This window comes from Dermacentor andersoni, chromosome 6 (assembly GCF_023375885.2).
Source record: "Dermacentor andersoni chromosome 6, qqDerAnde1_hic_scaffold, whole genome shotgun sequence".
Taxonomy (NCBI): domain Eukaryota; kingdom Metazoa; phylum Arthropoda; class Arachnida; order Ixodida; family Ixodidae; genus Dermacentor; species Dermacentor andersoni.
In genome coordinates this window covers 49,540,457-49,557,101 of record NC_092819.1, presented here as the reverse complement: position 1 = coordinate 49,557,101, position 16,645 = coordinate 49,540,457, and the positions used below count along the sequence as shown (strand labels likewise).

The window sequence follows — 16,645 nt, the reverse complement described above, 5'->3', positions numbered from 1 at the left end:
ACGGTAGACATATAGCTAACGGGTAAATCCACTTGTTCGCAATTTCGCGATCCGGCAATTTAGCTTGATAATCTTTATCTGTAGCGTCTACCTAAATACTGCTGCTAAATACGAGTAAATCTCGTGATGAGCGTAGCTCCCGCTTAGAGGCCAGCCTCAACAAAATTTTACATCAAGTAGAAATCATTTCGGGCAGCGTAATCGAGTAGGCCACGCGCAAGACCTTACGCTCGAAATACGAGTAGATGTGCTGCGAAAAACTAGCAAATACAAAGTAGATGTTCTTAAACCGAAAATGGAATGAAAGGTCGCAATTACAACACGCCGAAAATGACGAAGGACTTGGAACGCCGAAAACAAGCGCGGCTCCAGGGCATGTCCTCCGAGACAAAGGCAGCGTCCTCGGCGCGCTCACAAAACACAAAATCTCGGAGGCCAATATAGTCTGGGATTTGAGCCAAATCCTGTAACCGCCAGGTGCACGCGCCCTGTCCTTAGGCGACATTTAACGGCTGCGAATGATATGTGAATTTGAATGAAGGTTTAACAATTACAAATTTCAACTTCATCAGGAGTACTTCAATATATTGTATATTCTGTGAGAATATACCATTGAACTATTGAAGTACGGTAAATACTATACGAATATATTCATTTATGACCGATTTCGCCAAAGTGAGATTACGTTGAAGTTGAGCTTTGGAAGGAGAACGGTCAACATTCACATTTGTTTTCCGATGGATGCAGAAACAACGGTGTCGCGACCAAAACGGCACTAGTCGTGCCATGGCATTTGACATGCATAAAATCAAGAAAAACGCATATAAATAACGATTTCGATGTTTACACTACCTCAGCCCTCTACTTTCTTTCAGGTCCTGCCCCTATAACCTAGTTTTTATCATTAGGCAGACGATACGTCCTGAGGATTATTAGAAATCGGGATAACGTTCTGACACCGCGAAAAGCACACGCACCTGTGCGGCCCACGGCCACTGTACGCTCGCGAGCGGTTCGCGGGGTCGTCAAAACACGCCCTCGGAAGCCTTGTCGCATTCATAGGCGCGCAAGCGCACTCCGCGATCCGAGCTCGGTCCGCGAAAAGCCCCGAAAGATGGCCGAGCACGGACTGCGTGCTCGCGCCCTGAGCCGAGACCCTCCGTAATCCCACCGCCTTCCTGAACGAGTTCTCGCTGGCTCGTGCTTTTCTTCGGAAGCCTGTTAATCAGTGCCTCGGCGAGCGAGCGAGCGAGCGAGAGAGAGAGAGAGAGAGAGAGAGAGAGAGATCCCCCGAGCAAAACCACTTCCCGACGAATAGTAATCAGCCCTCCCCCCCCCCATCTCTCACCGAATCAACACTGGAGCCGGAGATACGGACAGCAAGCAAGCACGTGCAGCGGCGTACTGCCCCTAACGGGGCCGGGAAAGCATCGCAGTATACGACACAACGTTCATCCAAACGCACCGAAAGAGTACAGCAAGAAGCGAATGCGATGAACAAGAGATGTGCGAGGCTAACTATAAACTAAATTCACCGGAAGCGAAGGAAAAACAGCGGACTGCAAGACAGAGAGAGAGAGAAGGAAGATGTGGGGTGCGGAGGTGGAGGGGGCGAATGGTGAGCTCTCAGCCGCCAGAGCCGCCAAAAACAAACGGCTTTCGCCGCCGGTCGGCTTAATCTCGGCCGGGTCACTCATATACATAACGCACGCCGACGAGAGCGACCCACCCTCTGAGCGCAGCCTTGCACTGCAGGCACCAGCCAGGGATTATAACTCCGCCGCGCTATCCGGCCATCGTGGCGGGTCCTCGGTTGCGGGAGCGGCCGCGTCCGATAATTCAAGTGACGTGCCTGCGCGAACAGGCCGCGGGATTCGACCGAGAATCGCGCGCGTGCGCGCATATATATGCGTATATATAAAACGCCCGAGGACACCGATGCGAGAACACAGCACGCGGAAGCGAACGACACCCGCGCGATACGCGCTCTTGTTTTTAAATTCTTTCCGTCGTTGTTCTTTCCGGGCGTCGTCGCAGCAGGTTTGGTGACACGTCACGACGACGACGGGTGACGAGTATGCAAATTTCGCTTCCGTCGGACTGCGCGCGGGTAAACAACGCGCGCGGGTGTCGACGAGGAAGGAGCGTTCCTCAACTCTTTTTGTTCGACTATGCACCACGTGTATATACGGTTGCTGTTGTCCTTATTATTATGTTTTGCGTCGTTTACCGCGTCGATATGCAAATCGAGCAAACTGTCACGCACATAGGCCAGCCATTGGAGGGATCCGCCGGCAGATGTCGAAGGACATGCGGCGCTCCGTAAGAATGTTACCTGCACCAAAAGCACGGTCAGATAGGCATAATCACCACGGTCATCGTCGCAAGAACGAAATGGCGAAACAATCTTTTTTTTGTAAGAATCAAGCAGCGAAAACGGAAATCTAAACGCTTTGGTGACCACTGTCCACGCGCAGTGGTGTCTGCTTATAGTGCAGCTTCACTTAGTACGAAGCGATGTGTGCAGGGTGTCCCAGCTAACTCTATGGCCAGAGTTAAACATATGCTAATGCCACGTAGCTGGATGGGACGAAGGTAACGTTGTTTGCCACCGCTTGGAGATACTCAAATGATTGTTTTTTTTTCCTTCCGCCTAAATATATAGTTAGTCTTAGTTAATTAATCAACTTCTCAAACATTATACTTAGATGAAAAGTGTCAATGAGAAAATTGTGGAGCAACATGAAAAGCCCCCGATACACTTTTCTGTTGCTCGATACGTGCTACATACAAGTGTTTTTTTCCGAACGTTCCGAGAAGCCCGCGAATACACGCAATGTGCCTCGAGCGGCCAGTCGGTGGCAATTTTACGTGTATTCACGAGCTCCTTTCACGCTCGGAAAAACACTTTTATGCAGCACATGTTAAGCAACAGAAAGCTCATGTTGCTCTGCAATCTCTCATTGACACTTCTATACTAGTTATAATATTTGAGAAGTTCATTAATTAAGACTAATTAGGTAACTAGGCGGAATGCATAAAGTAATCTGAGTATCTCCAAGCAACGGAAAACGTTACCTTGATTCTGTCCACCAAGCGACGGCAAACAACATTACTTTGGTTCTGTCCAGCTGCGTGGCATTTGCGTACTTTTTAAATCTTGGTGCATGATAGTTGCAACACTCTGTATATGCGATACGCCGGCAGAAGCGAAAACACGCGTCTGTCAGAGGGCCAGACGAGGGGGGGGGGGGGGGGGGGGGATGGCTGACACGGTGATGGAGCTGGGTAAGGTTACACAACATAAAATCAGCATTACATTAGCGTTATCCGAGCCCCAACGTCATATGAATTGATCCATAAAGCGCATACGGGGGGAGGGGGAGGGAAGGCAGGGAAGTTCAGTCAGAGATGGATCCAGTTTGATATTTTGCAATGAAGGCAAACTGAGACGCTTGTTCGTAAGGGAGTGCAAAAGGGGGTGGGGACTCGAGGAGATACTCATGAAATCTATCCAGTGATCGATCCAGTCAGCTCCAAGGAAGTAAAGTCTTGTTCAATATAAGCTGCAACACGGCACCCGTGATCGAGGAGGCTCCCTCCACGAGTGCAAGGTGGCGCCGACGAGAGAATATTCGTAGAACTAAACACCGTTCCAATTAGTGGCATTTACGAAACCATCTTTTTCGTACGTCGGCGCCGCAATGCAGTCTTGGAGCCCCTGCGACCACAGCGACGTTTTGTAACTCACGTTGAACACGTCTGTACGTTCGTCTCCCTAGAGGTCCACTAAGACAGGTCATATAATCCAAGTTCATGTAGTGGCCGCGGTGAAACACTATTAAAGCGAAGCTCTCTTTGCCTACTTCAACGGGCTTCGGATTGTCGTCTGCAGTGTATACTGTAGGGTCCATTCCTATCTCACAACTGTGAATCGCTTATCTCTTTATTGGGCGAACTTGTGCTCAGCAAAGAAAGCAACGCTTGGACACAACGATAGCAGCCAGCACAGTCGGCGATCGCTGAAAATCATATCAGCGGGCCAAAATGCGTCGGCTTTTATACACGACTCGTTGAAGTTTCCAGCGTATCGCTAGTGCCCGCGTGCTTTCCAGAAAGTAAAACACGATTCGCATCGCGCATACGATCAGATTACACAAGTTTCGGGGAGAACACACACAACGGATAGAATCAACACTAACATTCGAGTAAGTTCCAATCGTGCAGGCGCATCTTGCGCTGAGCGATAACCTTAAGCTATTAGCTGGTGAAATGCAGCACCCCAGGAAATGATAAATAAGTACACGTGTCAATACTTACACGAATGTCATATTAAACTACCAGCTAAGTGGATGATACAACCCTTGTGTGCTGACCAACTACGCGCAGCTCTGTTCTGCGTAGCAAAAAAATATTTCCTATACAAAACAACTTGAACATACAATCTTGCCTCACAGCTATCTCTAAAAGCACACCGATCTGCTGATGAAATGGTCAACTACACTTGGCGAATTCCTTGCTTTACATTACCTTCGTTGATTTAATCACTCAGTACGTGCCGCAGGGTGTACGCACGTACTTGACCAATCCTGCTGAACGGGCATATCCGACTACGATTCCTGCATAAAATGCAAACATTTCATGGCGGCTCACAGACGTCTCTAAAGCACGTCATCTTGTTAACACAATGTCTAATTATATTTGACGAATTCTTTCATTTACTTTGTTTTCATTTGGCCATTAGGCATGTGGCGCTAGGGTCTGTGCTCGTTCTTGGCCAATCCTCCATAATGGGTACCTTACACTGACATAAGAGGCACAGAATGTTCAGTGTTGCTTCAATGTTCGGTGTTGCCTCAATGTTGCTTGATACGAGTCGCGCTTTTCTGCGCGTACACCTGTCGTCGGCCATTCTTCCCCCGACGAGAGAGAGAAAGAGAGAAAGAGAAATAGAAGACAGGAAAGGCAGATAGGTTATCCAGACGCACGTCCTGTTTGCTACCTTGCACTGGGGGAAAGGGGTATGGGGATGAAGATAGATAGATAGATAGATAGATAGATAGATAGATAGATAGATAGATAGATAGATAGATAGATAGATAGATAGATAGATAGATAGATAGATAGATAGATAGATAGATAGATAGATAGATAGACACAGACAGACAGACAGACAGACAGACAGACAGACAGACAGACAGACAGACAGACAGACAGACAGACAGACAGACAGATAGACAGATAGATAGATAGATAGATAGATAGATAGATAGATAGATAGATAGATAGATAGATAGATAGATAGATAGATAGATAGATAGATAGATAGATAGATAGATAGATAGATAGATAGACACAGACAGACAGACAGACAGACAGACAGACAGACAGATAATGAGAGAGAGAGATAGCATAGTTTCGCGCACAGCTGAAGGTTCGCAAGCATAATGCATCGCCTTCGTCCTTGTGGCATCACTGCGTATATACGTCTCCCGATGTGCACACCACGCCTACTTTGGCGTTTGCATTTCGCCATATCGTGAGGGGCGTAGAGCTTGAAACTTAAAAAAAAATGCGTGGCAATAAAGTTAATTGTGAACTTTTGTGGTGGATAAACAGGAACATCCCAATACTTTTGCACTTCGCATAGAATCAATGTAAACAAAAGTGTACGCTCAGTTGCAAAACATTTAAGTAACCTCTTTACTAAAGCTCCGCTTGACTTAAGTTCAGACATATATGCGTTCCATCTGCAGAAATACATTTTAACCCCAATATCCCCTTCCCTCGCGCCTTGCATTGCAAATCAGATCAGTTATCCGGTTAACCTTGCCGCACCATTACCATTTGTCATTTCTCCTTTCATTTACCCTCTTGGGAAAAAAAAGGAAAAAAACGGAAAGCCGAACAAGTAACAACTGAGACTAAAGGCTTGGAAGTCTTGATACGCAAATGTGAACGTACCCCATCAAATGATCGATGGAGAATATGGCCCTTGTTTCGCATCCGGGAATACCAAGGAGTCGTCGGTTAATCGCGCTTCGGCGGGCGTTCGACTTTACAAGGAAAGAGAGAGAGAGAGAGAGACCGAGGAGGGAAAGGGAAGAAAATAGCTGTCGCTGGAGTGCTGTTTGCAGTGGCTCGACGTCGAAATGTTGACGTAGCGTGACGGAGAAGCAGGGATCGTCCCGTGTCGCCCGTCAAGTCACGCGACGCTTGGCTGAGAGAAGAGAGAGAGATTGTGTTTTGGCGACCACATCTCGCGTGACTTCGCGGGAAAATGGGCGGGGCCGCGGAACGGCGCGCGTAATCGTGGTTGCCGCGCCGGCCGCTCGTCCTCTATCCGTGCTTTAATTCCATTCGACGACGAGGCCGGGCCCACGACGTGTGCGAAATAAACACGTAAAATCGATTTCCATATATGACAGGTACACACAATGTACTGTATGCGCCGTCCCCGTCAGACTTAACCAGAACGACTAAGACACTATCCCCAACAGTTTAACAATCACGGGCTGTAAGGGGCAAACATGAAATGCCTTGGAAGGAAGATGCATTAACGCCAGCGAAGTCTAAACACTATTCCGCATCAAGGAAAATGAGAACAACTTGTCCGCATTTAATTCTGGCCATGGATCGAGGTTACATCCATTCCATAAAATATTGTAGGCGCAATAATCCTTTAAGAGATGGAGACTTAAATGCGATTAGCAATATTTCCTACGATGTGCGCGGGATTCGTGATGGCATCTCTTATATGTTGCGATGACTATTACGATGATTACGATGACGGAAGCAACGAGACAGAGACAAGAGTTCTGATATGTCATAGAAATTGATGGAAGAGCGGCGCATAACTGGTGACACAAGTTGACGTGAGAGAGGTTAGACACGGATAGGCATATCGACAGATATATAACACAGACTGGAAGAAGTGCCCAAAGCACGTGCAAATCACATTGAAAGCTAGGAAATTTTGCTTGAGTAAACTTAGTAATTATTACAAGCGATTGGCTTGCTGAAGTGAAAGCTCGCTGAAGCATATCAAAATCGCAATTATAGGCTTCTGGTTAGGTTTCCGACTATTAAATATGAAAGTTTGAGGAATTCGAACTCAGAGCAGCAAAACTAATACGTTGGGTTTAACATTCGAGGCACACTCGACCATATAAACCTCCAGCACGCCCTTCGCTGAAGAAGTAAAAAGGCGCTTCAGGCATGTTCGGGTTAAGTATGACGGTGACTCTACAGTAAGGTCCATTCTTAAAGAAAACAACTAGATGGTAATGAAGCCGATATAACTGAAACACTACTGCTTTACCTAACGAAAGAAAAAAAATACTGATATAGGCGTATTAGGCTAACAGTCACACATTAAAAGATAGCCTGCGTCCTTTCAAGTAATTGTTTCGATACGATTGGTAGACAAATAATGAATGGATTTGTTCCCTTTAATAGTGAGCCTCATAGTGTACCTACGGAACTTCACCACCGGATTACAGTACAGCGGCTTTCTAGCCACTCTGGCATCTTGGGCAATAACAGTCGACAATCTATACCCACGCTCGGAGTACACTGAAAATGAAGCCCGTCCGATCCATATTTCGTGATGCCATGAATGCAACAGTTTGCGTCAAAAATGAATGTCCGAATATCGAGAAATTCGCGCTTTGAGAACTGTTCTCGACACTTCATTTTAACGGTCTTTTATTCGAAAACTAGAGTTTAATGTTCCACCAATTAACGGTCAGCCGTTCCATGGAAAAACATTGTAAGACAATTGTAAAACAAAATGAACAAAAGTGTAAACCTGTCTATAAGTCACAACCTTTCGCCCTTTTGGGTGTAACGATGAGAGCCGTCATAGACAGATTTACACTCCTTTCACTCCCTTTTAAGGGTGCAAATTATTTTACGGTGCGACGCTACACAGAGTGCGCCTATGCAGGCACTGCATACGGAAATATGAAATTGCGCCATACTCTCCGACTCGCAATCACAAGAAACTGAGCACTTTCTTCTGCACGCTGTTTTCCTAGTATAGCATGAATTGCCGAGGTTTACAGCTTAATTAACTAGAACCTGTCGAAAACCATGGAGCGCAAGCTCAGTAGACTTTCTGATGCTGAAGGTGAGGTCTCCGGTTCGATTCCCGGCCACAGTGGCTCCAATCTGACAGAGACGGAGTGAAATAAATAAATAAAAAAAGCCTACACTGGATCACGCAAAAAAATTAAAATAAATGCCGGTGCAGACGTGTTAGGTTGGTATCCACACATTAAAAGATAATTTGCGTGTAGACCGTCAAGTAATTGTTTAGCAACGATTGGTAGACAAATAATAAATTCGTGTTCCCTTTAATACCGAGCGGTGTACGTAACAAATAAAATAAATAAATCGCCTACTTGAACTGAGGCGCACGTTCAAGAAACTCTCACGCGGTCGAAACGAACCCTGCGTCTAAAGCCCCTGCATCTACGCGCCACCGCCGACCAGGTAAAGCGGCGGTGGCGCGTAGATGCAGGGGCTTTACCTGCGTCTATTGTGACCCAGTGTGCAGTCTCGCGACGTTCAAACCCCGCTGACGAAGACGGACGGCCGACAAGCTCCAGGACGCGAGCCAATACGCATGAACGGGGAAATGTTCGAGCGATATGTAGACGAGGAAACGTCAGCGCATTGACGTCACCCCCACCCCCCCGAAAAAAAAGAAACGTCACTCTTTTAGTATGCCGTTTCTTGTTTTTCACCTCCTACACACCAACCGCGGCAGGAGCACGCACAGATGCGAAGTGGAGGAGCGTCATACAGGTGACGTGCGTCCGGACAATGCTTATGTAGAACACGCCGAAGGGCACACGCCTGATATATTGTTCGAGAACGCATGCGAAAGGTCATTTTTCTTGTTCAAGAGGTACAGAGGTCTCTGTCAGATAATATATTTTATACATTTCTTTTCCTATTATTTTTTAAGAGTGTGTGCAGGAGAGGTTGGCATCACGGGTGATGCCCGCTGCTCGTTCTCTTTTAGGCAAACGGTGCTTATAAAAAAGAATTGGCCGCCTAAAAAAAGAACAAACGAGGGGAAAAAGAAAAGACACAGACAGTACATAACGATAGGCAGGCTCAAACAGACACAAAAAATAGATACGACATCAGCATACAAGGTAAATATAGCTCCAAAATCGATAACGCAGTGTTCACATCAAGTCCAAAGTGTCACGTGACACGTCACAATCCAGACCTTGCGCTGAATTTACCCTTTCCTGGTTGTAAATCAAGAAAAAAATAAAGCATCTGAATCAGAGTCAACAGGTGCAGAAGGCGATAATCCCTCCGCAACCTCAACTTATATATTTACATGCTTTTAAGATACTGCCCCCCCGCCCCCCCAGAACACACACAACAACACCAAACACATAGAACTACAGTCGACGTCAAAAGATTACGGAAGAGTTGCGACTTGGATTATTTCATAGATTTTTTGGAAACAACAAATAAGAACATTTTAGGAAAGGCAGCTGTCCACTGTTCTAAACGCTCGTGCGGCCCATGGCTTCTGGAGGCGCGAAATTGCGGTCAAGCGCAATAAACAACGAGGAGCGGAGGTTAGGGAGACATTTTCTGATCCACGAGGCAGGAGATACATGAGTCAGCTGCCCTTCTGTAGCTTTGCGCGGCATCAAGTCCACCTATCGCGCAGAGTGAAGCGTGTGTCGCTACCCGATTTTACGACCTCCTTCCCCCTCCCCCACCCTCTTTTTTTGTACTCACATGGTCTACGTTCCCCTATTCGCTTGGTTCTTTCAGCTGCATGCTTATGTATTTCGATCCCTGCGCGATAAATCCACACTGTTCCAAGTCAACGCTGCAAGTGTGTTGCCTTATACCGCATCCTGCGTTCTCGAGCTGCCCTAGCTTTTCATGATTCCAGAAACAAATCAAAAGAATGTTTACGGCATCTGAGAAGATCTTCAATTTCCCAGCAGTATGCGAGCGCAGACTGTAAAGCAGTATAAGACAATATGTCGTTCGCATATGGATACAGGCTGAGAAATATGAATACCGTGCCCCGTGCAAGCTACAGACTGCATGCAGAGGTACTCGAGCTCTTACTCAAATCCCGCGGTTGTAAATGCGTGTCTATTTCGCACGTTTAGATCGCCGAAGGCGAGCAGTGCGTCATCTGTGACGACGCACTGAGACGGTGAGCGATTTCACTGCTCCCAGTAAAGTCGCGATCGAAGAAAGCTGCAGGAACAGCTGAGTACGACGTAAACGATAGAGGTGCCGGGGTCTCTCTATACACGCGCGTGCTGTAGTCTGAACAAGAAAAAATCGCGATATCTATTTCCAGTGTGAGCGACCTGTCTTTTGTTCTTTCGTTTTTTTTTACATATATTTATGAACGAAAGTTCGAGAGACGTCTGTTGCTTTGATGTCACGCATGGCTAGACGGGGTCTCATCGCAGCAGTTTGACGACGCGCACATTCGTTCACGTGACCGCTGCGCATGACGCACACAGACACGTGTGAACACAGACGTAGTTTCACTGACGCACATGTACAACAAAGGCTATACGTTGAACAAGGAACAAGACTCCGAACAAGGAACAAATAGAAAGAAAAAAAAACGATCGAGTACGACGACGGAACCAACAGACAGGCTACTGTGCTACGGTGAATTTATTATCTTGAAATGTTGATTTAAACACGGGAAGCTTAACACGTGTATACTAGCGTTTTAGCATGCTGGAGCATTTTTTAAATTATATGTAGTTGGATAGTACAGCAAGCCAATGACTAATTGTTACTACTATATTATTTAGTATTAACGCAAGTACTACTTCATTTTTTGCGTGCAAATGTATTGTTCACGGTCAGCAATAAAGCAGTACAAGTTGTTGTCTTCCTATTTCTTTTGATGTGGAACTGTAATTGAGCATTATAAGGTTAACTAAAAATGCAGTCAGGATCGAACCCCAGAGTTCGTACAGAATATGTGACTCAAAATTCAAGGTCAATTCAAGGATGCCGCAGGCCGTAATTCAAGGAGGGTGAAACAAACCTTGTTCGTACACATACATTGAAAGAATTGTGAAATCTCCTTAGTTGCAATTTCTCGCGGCTAAGTTGGACACACACTTCAAGCGCTTCAGGTCACTTTTCTAAGTTGACTTTCCCGTTGTAACGATGTCACTCGTTTTTCTGCCATGATGGCTAGTGTGGTGTCCAACTTCAGCCAAAAATACTAGTCGTGCGCTAAAGCCAAATGGTTCAAACTTGCTTTCCGCCGGGCAGTCCTAGAGCCGGAGACTCGATAATGGAGCCACGATGGCTGTGCTGTGAACCAACATGGCGGCACGGCCTGATGGCTTGACCTGGCTTCACCTGGCTTTGTCGAATTCCATGATGGCAACGGCGATTAAAACAAGCCTGTCGTTGGTGGCCGTGGACACCTCACACTGCAATCGCTAAGCCAGACTCTCAAAATAAAGCATATAGAATTGTCTCCAGATAGACAGTGCCCATTGACGTATCTCCCTTTATGCGGAGTTTGTTACCTTGGAATGTTCAAAAACCGCCCCCAATTCGTTTTCAAGAAATTCAAGAAACATTTATTCTCAGTGAGTTTTAAGGGCCCTTGAATAACTTATTTTTCCAAATTCAAGGGTTTCAAAGATGTGTACAAAAGAAATGAAATTGCATTTAAGAACCTAATTAGAATACAGTAATGAAATAATCAGTCATCTGTTTGCTGAACTATCCGTGACCGCGAGGACTCGCTCCCAGCTACTACAGGCCATGCCTATGTTTCCCGCGTATAAATAACAATTTCGGGGAATGAAACTCGGAGAAGCGATACTGCTGCATTGGAAATTACATGCGTTACCACGGTTTACGTGCAAGCGCAAAGTTGGAACCCGTGCACAGGTCGTAAGCGTACGGTACAGTACATGCAATGCATCGAGGCGCCTTATATTAGTTTTACTTTCGCATAGATACATGCGAAACAAAACGACCACATAGGCACAAACTTTTCCACGCAGGTGGAAACCGAGGGAAAAAACAAAACAAAAATGCGTTAACGTACAAGGAGAAAGTATTCGCTCTTCGTTTAACAATGGCTATCACTGCTGCGACTAACTACGCGGGCTATAACCGTATATAACGTGCACGCATCGTTTAGGCTCGGTAACAATTTTTCTAGCTTAGGCGGCAACACATATACGTGACGCTTACCACACCTTTACGGTACGGCCAAATTTCTCTTTCTCTCTGCGCATGTAAAATTAATCAGAGGTAGAAACCTGCGTTTTCCATTGACGGAGAAGTCGTTATAAACATCAACACAACCCAAATTATAACAAATGTCGCAAGTAAAAATAAAGCCACCGCGAAACATGCCAGTGTATGTCTGGCGCAGCAAGGAAAATAAATTGTGCAGAAACTATCGACATCGACAATGAACGATTCCATACACAAAACTATTCTCTTGGTTAATGGAGTGATACGCTTTATGCCGTATATTAGTTTTTGTAAGGATATTTAGATAAAGTGCTTCTTGTTTCATCGCGCACAGAGGGCGGCGAGAGAGAAGAAGAGGGAGAGCTGTCCTTCACCTACGCTCTGTCGCAGCGTGCATGTAAACCTTCGTACGCCCTAAAAGCTCTCGCGCGACAGCTTTTACGTATTACGTATTACGTTATATACACGTATTACGTTATATTATACGTATTACGTATTACATTATACTGCGCAGCGTTCGCCTGCCGACACCTCGCGTCGCTCCTGGGCCACGTGAAGCGCGTAATAAGTGCGGCACATCAACAGCATGAGGCTTGTAGTACCATGAGGGCCTAGATGCACATTTACAGTGGCCCATGGCTTATGGCCGCAAGGAGATCAAAAAGAGAAAAAAGAAATGTTGAACAAAAAGCAGGCAGGCTCAATTCCTGTCACGTACGAAAAAAAAAAAGAAGTTGAAAAAAAATGTGATATGCGGACGCCCCAACGTGCGCCAGTCGGTATGAAAGGTAGAAACCGCCTTCGTGGACCACGAATGATCCTCTAAGTTGCAAAAACAAAATAAAAACGGACAAGAACGGAGGTGCAAAGCTACGGAGAATACGACGCGTGAGCTTCGTTTCGTTTCGAGGCAACAGACGGACGAGAAGAGAGACTGGCGCGCCAACGAAGTGAGAGGAAAGGAAAAGAAACTTTTGAGAAGGCGAGGCGGGTGTACGGGATTGAAGGAAATGCGAACCTGGGAAAGGCTCCACCCGGAGACGGCCGAGCTTTCGGCCGCAGCGCGTGTATTAAAAAGCAACGGCGACAGTGGATCGGCCCGGCGCGGTGCTCACCGTATGCCGTGGAAATGGGGGCACCATCTACGTTTTAACAAAATGCGAGCGTCGCGATCCTTTCTCACTCTCTTTCTTTCTTTCTTTCTTTCTTTCTTTCTTTCTTTCTTTCTTTATTGTGCGCCAAACGAGGTGCTGCTCGCTCCACGAACGTCCACAAGCATCGTTCCGTTCATTTTTCGTACTAATGACGAGTCCCGCACACCACTGGCCAAATCGAATGAACCAACGGAAAACGCGAAGAACGCTTCCCGGCAAGACTTGTTAGTTCCAAGCAGGCGGGGCCTTGAAAAAGAAACTCGGTTCTCGGGCGCTGTTCTCTAGTGTACACTACTGTCGAGTTGGTTCCCAAATAAGTTCACATCAGTTCACAAATCTGAATTGGTTCCCGAATAAGGTGACTACACGGCCGTCTGTGACGTTTGCCAGATCTACATTGTTATGGAAGCGCTCAGAGCACACGTCAAGCACTTTGCTCGCGCCACTCTCCACTCTCACGCCTCACTGCATGCCAGAAGACCGACCACGTGACTCTTTTTGTCAGACGATACTGCCTTATCGTGTATACCTGCCATCCGGTCACACAGGTGCAGCGAGAGTTTTGCTTCCCCCTTGGTGCTTGGCTCAGCCACAAGTTCAACTGACAGCGCCATGGATTCAAACAAAGGCGCAACTCTCATCCCCAGCTCTCAAACAACTTTCGTTGTTTTTGCTGTAGGAACAATACGACGACCATATCCATATATACACTGATGGTTCAACCACCGTGGACAGATCTGCAAGATCAGTAATTTTTCCAGCGAAAGTTACCACCTTCAAGTTCAAGACATCGCATCAGACTACATCGACAGTCGCGGAGCTTGCTGCTCTGCATAGCGCATTACGCATAATTCGAGAGGAACCACCTCAAAAGTGGAGCATTTTCAGCGACTGTAAGGCAGCTCTACATTGCTTGCTTTCCACCTTACGCCGCGGACCTTACGAAAAACTAGTGCTACAAATCCGTGAGCTCCTTCATTGCCTCGTCAAGCAGGGACACGAGTTCACATTTCAGTGCCTCCCTAGCCACTGTGACATGATGGATAATGAACAGGCCGATGAAGCTCCTCGATCTGCTCACGAAGACGACGTGCCGGAGCCAATCCCGCTGTCAAGAACAGATACAGCAGCGCAACTTCGAGTGCTTGCATATGATGCCACGCAATCGTTGTGGAACACACCTAGTTTCCAGCACACACGTGTACATAGACTGGAACCCTGTCTGCAACTTCATCCTCCACCTGGACTATCCCGACTCGAGACAACGGTACTTTACCGATTGTGGCTTGGCGTCGGCATTTACGAAGTCGTTTGCTTTCCGCATCGGATGGAGGATAATGCTGCGTGTGACCACTGCGGCGACGTGAAAGCTATCGAACACGTTCTTTGTCATTGTCCCCGATACAGGGCACACAGGCAGTCACTCGCGACCGCGCTGGCGCGTCTTGACAACCGGCCGCTTTCGGAGCAGGCAGGGGTGCCGGACACTCTTGAAATTTTTACGTTCGAGTGGCCAATTAGGCAGAGTGTAATTCTCATAGATATTAACGACCTTCCCTACACTTTTTTTTGCTTCTTTGCTTTTTCTCTCCGCTGTTCTTTCCGTCTTCCATTCCCCAGCCGCAGCACAACATTCACGGCACAGATTGAATTGGACTGGCTTGACACTTGCCGCGCTGGCTCGCCATTGCGTTCTGCTGCTGAGCACGACATCGCAGTTTCGATCCACCGCCGCGGAGAAACCCCGTCTACGTCGGAGCCTTGAGTTCGCGTTGGAGAAACCGTCGTCCCCTAACTATACGACTTCTACATAGCCAATGTTCTGCTTGACAACGCTAGGTCGAATCAATCAATCAATCAATCAATCAATCAATCAATCAATCAATCAATCAATCAATCAATCAATCAATCAATCAATCAATCAGATCCCTACACTTGTTAAGGGTAAGTTTTCTAGATGCAAACTCATCGATTAGGCCAATGCAAGAAAATACACGCTCTATGTATCAGCTATCGTCGTTTCAGCAGGGTGGCACTAGAAACAATAGGGCTATATATTGCTTTTCTTTGTATAGGTCAGACGAAGCACAGGCATTCTGGACATTGTCTAATTCCGCACTATGGTCCAGTTAGCAATACTGTCAACTCTGTTTAGTAGTGTGGTTTGCTGGGACAGTTAGTGCATAGTGAACGTATAGAGGGTTCCGTCAAGTACAGACGCGAGCACAAGTAAAAGCAGCGTCGTCCTCTCCGTTCCTTTTACTTGTGCTCGCGCCTGTACTTGCTGGAAACCCCTATGCGTTGTCAACTCTGACTTGCTGAAAGTGCCCAACCATTGCAGAAGTTGAGAATACGGCGTATTTTAAGGTATCGAAAATGGCCTCTTCCCTCCACGCGGTCACTCCTGGACGCAGCAGCGCCCACTACGTTTACTGCACGGAACTTCCTGAGCGCGCCAAACAAGTCCTCCAGGACCAGACCAGGACATTGTCCATGTATTCCGGACAATGTCGAATGGTTCTGATTGGCTCACAGGTCTGCTACGGTCTCTCTCAGTGGCTCAGAATGCCGCCGCTGCATAATCTGACAAAATGGCGTAATTTTACGGTCTATCTAAAAAACAGCACCCCGGATCAGTCCTGGACGCAGCGCTCACTAGTCGTATGTTGCACGGAACTTCCTTCGAGCGCGCTAAACGCGAGCGTCACTGACCGGCCGGCCGTCCTCGAAAATGGCACGGGAAGTACGTACGCGTGCTGCCGCGTCCGGAGATTCCGCAGTCGGAGTCGAGAGCAAAATATATCGCACAGGAGAGACGCAGAAGAAGACAAAGCGGAAGAACACTCGCTGAAAAGCGCGCCGCGTTCGAAAACAAAGCGGTCACCCTGTGTCCGTCGTGCTCGGAGAGAAGGACAAGGAGAGAGAGAGACAGAGAGCGAGAGGTGACGCGCGCGTGAGCGCTCTGCTGTTATAGCGAACGAGCGAACGTCTCTGCAGAGGAGCCTCGCCTTGTAGCTGGCCGTGCCAGAGAACAAAACGCCCGGACACGAGGCTGAAACAGTGCCAGAGTAGAGCGCACGGATAGCAGTTGTATAAAAAGGAGCGTGGATGTAAATTCTAGCGGATGTCAGCAGAGCGGCAGCCCGGCGATAAGGAAACACACAAAGATGTGTAGGTGTTCCGGCTCGTTATTAAATCATCGGTTGTCCTTACCATCAGCGCAACCTAAATATGCGGAAAGG

General features: G+C 47.1%; 1 protein-coding gene across 2 annotated transcripts in view; it reads right to left on the bottom strand.

Annotated features, from left to right (window-relative positions):
- LOC126522943 (uncharacterized) overlaps positions 1-16,645 on the bottom strand; it is a 538,767-nt gene that overhangs the window by 496,746 nt on the left and 25,376 nt on the right. The gene's annotated exons all lie outside the window — the stretch shown is intronic.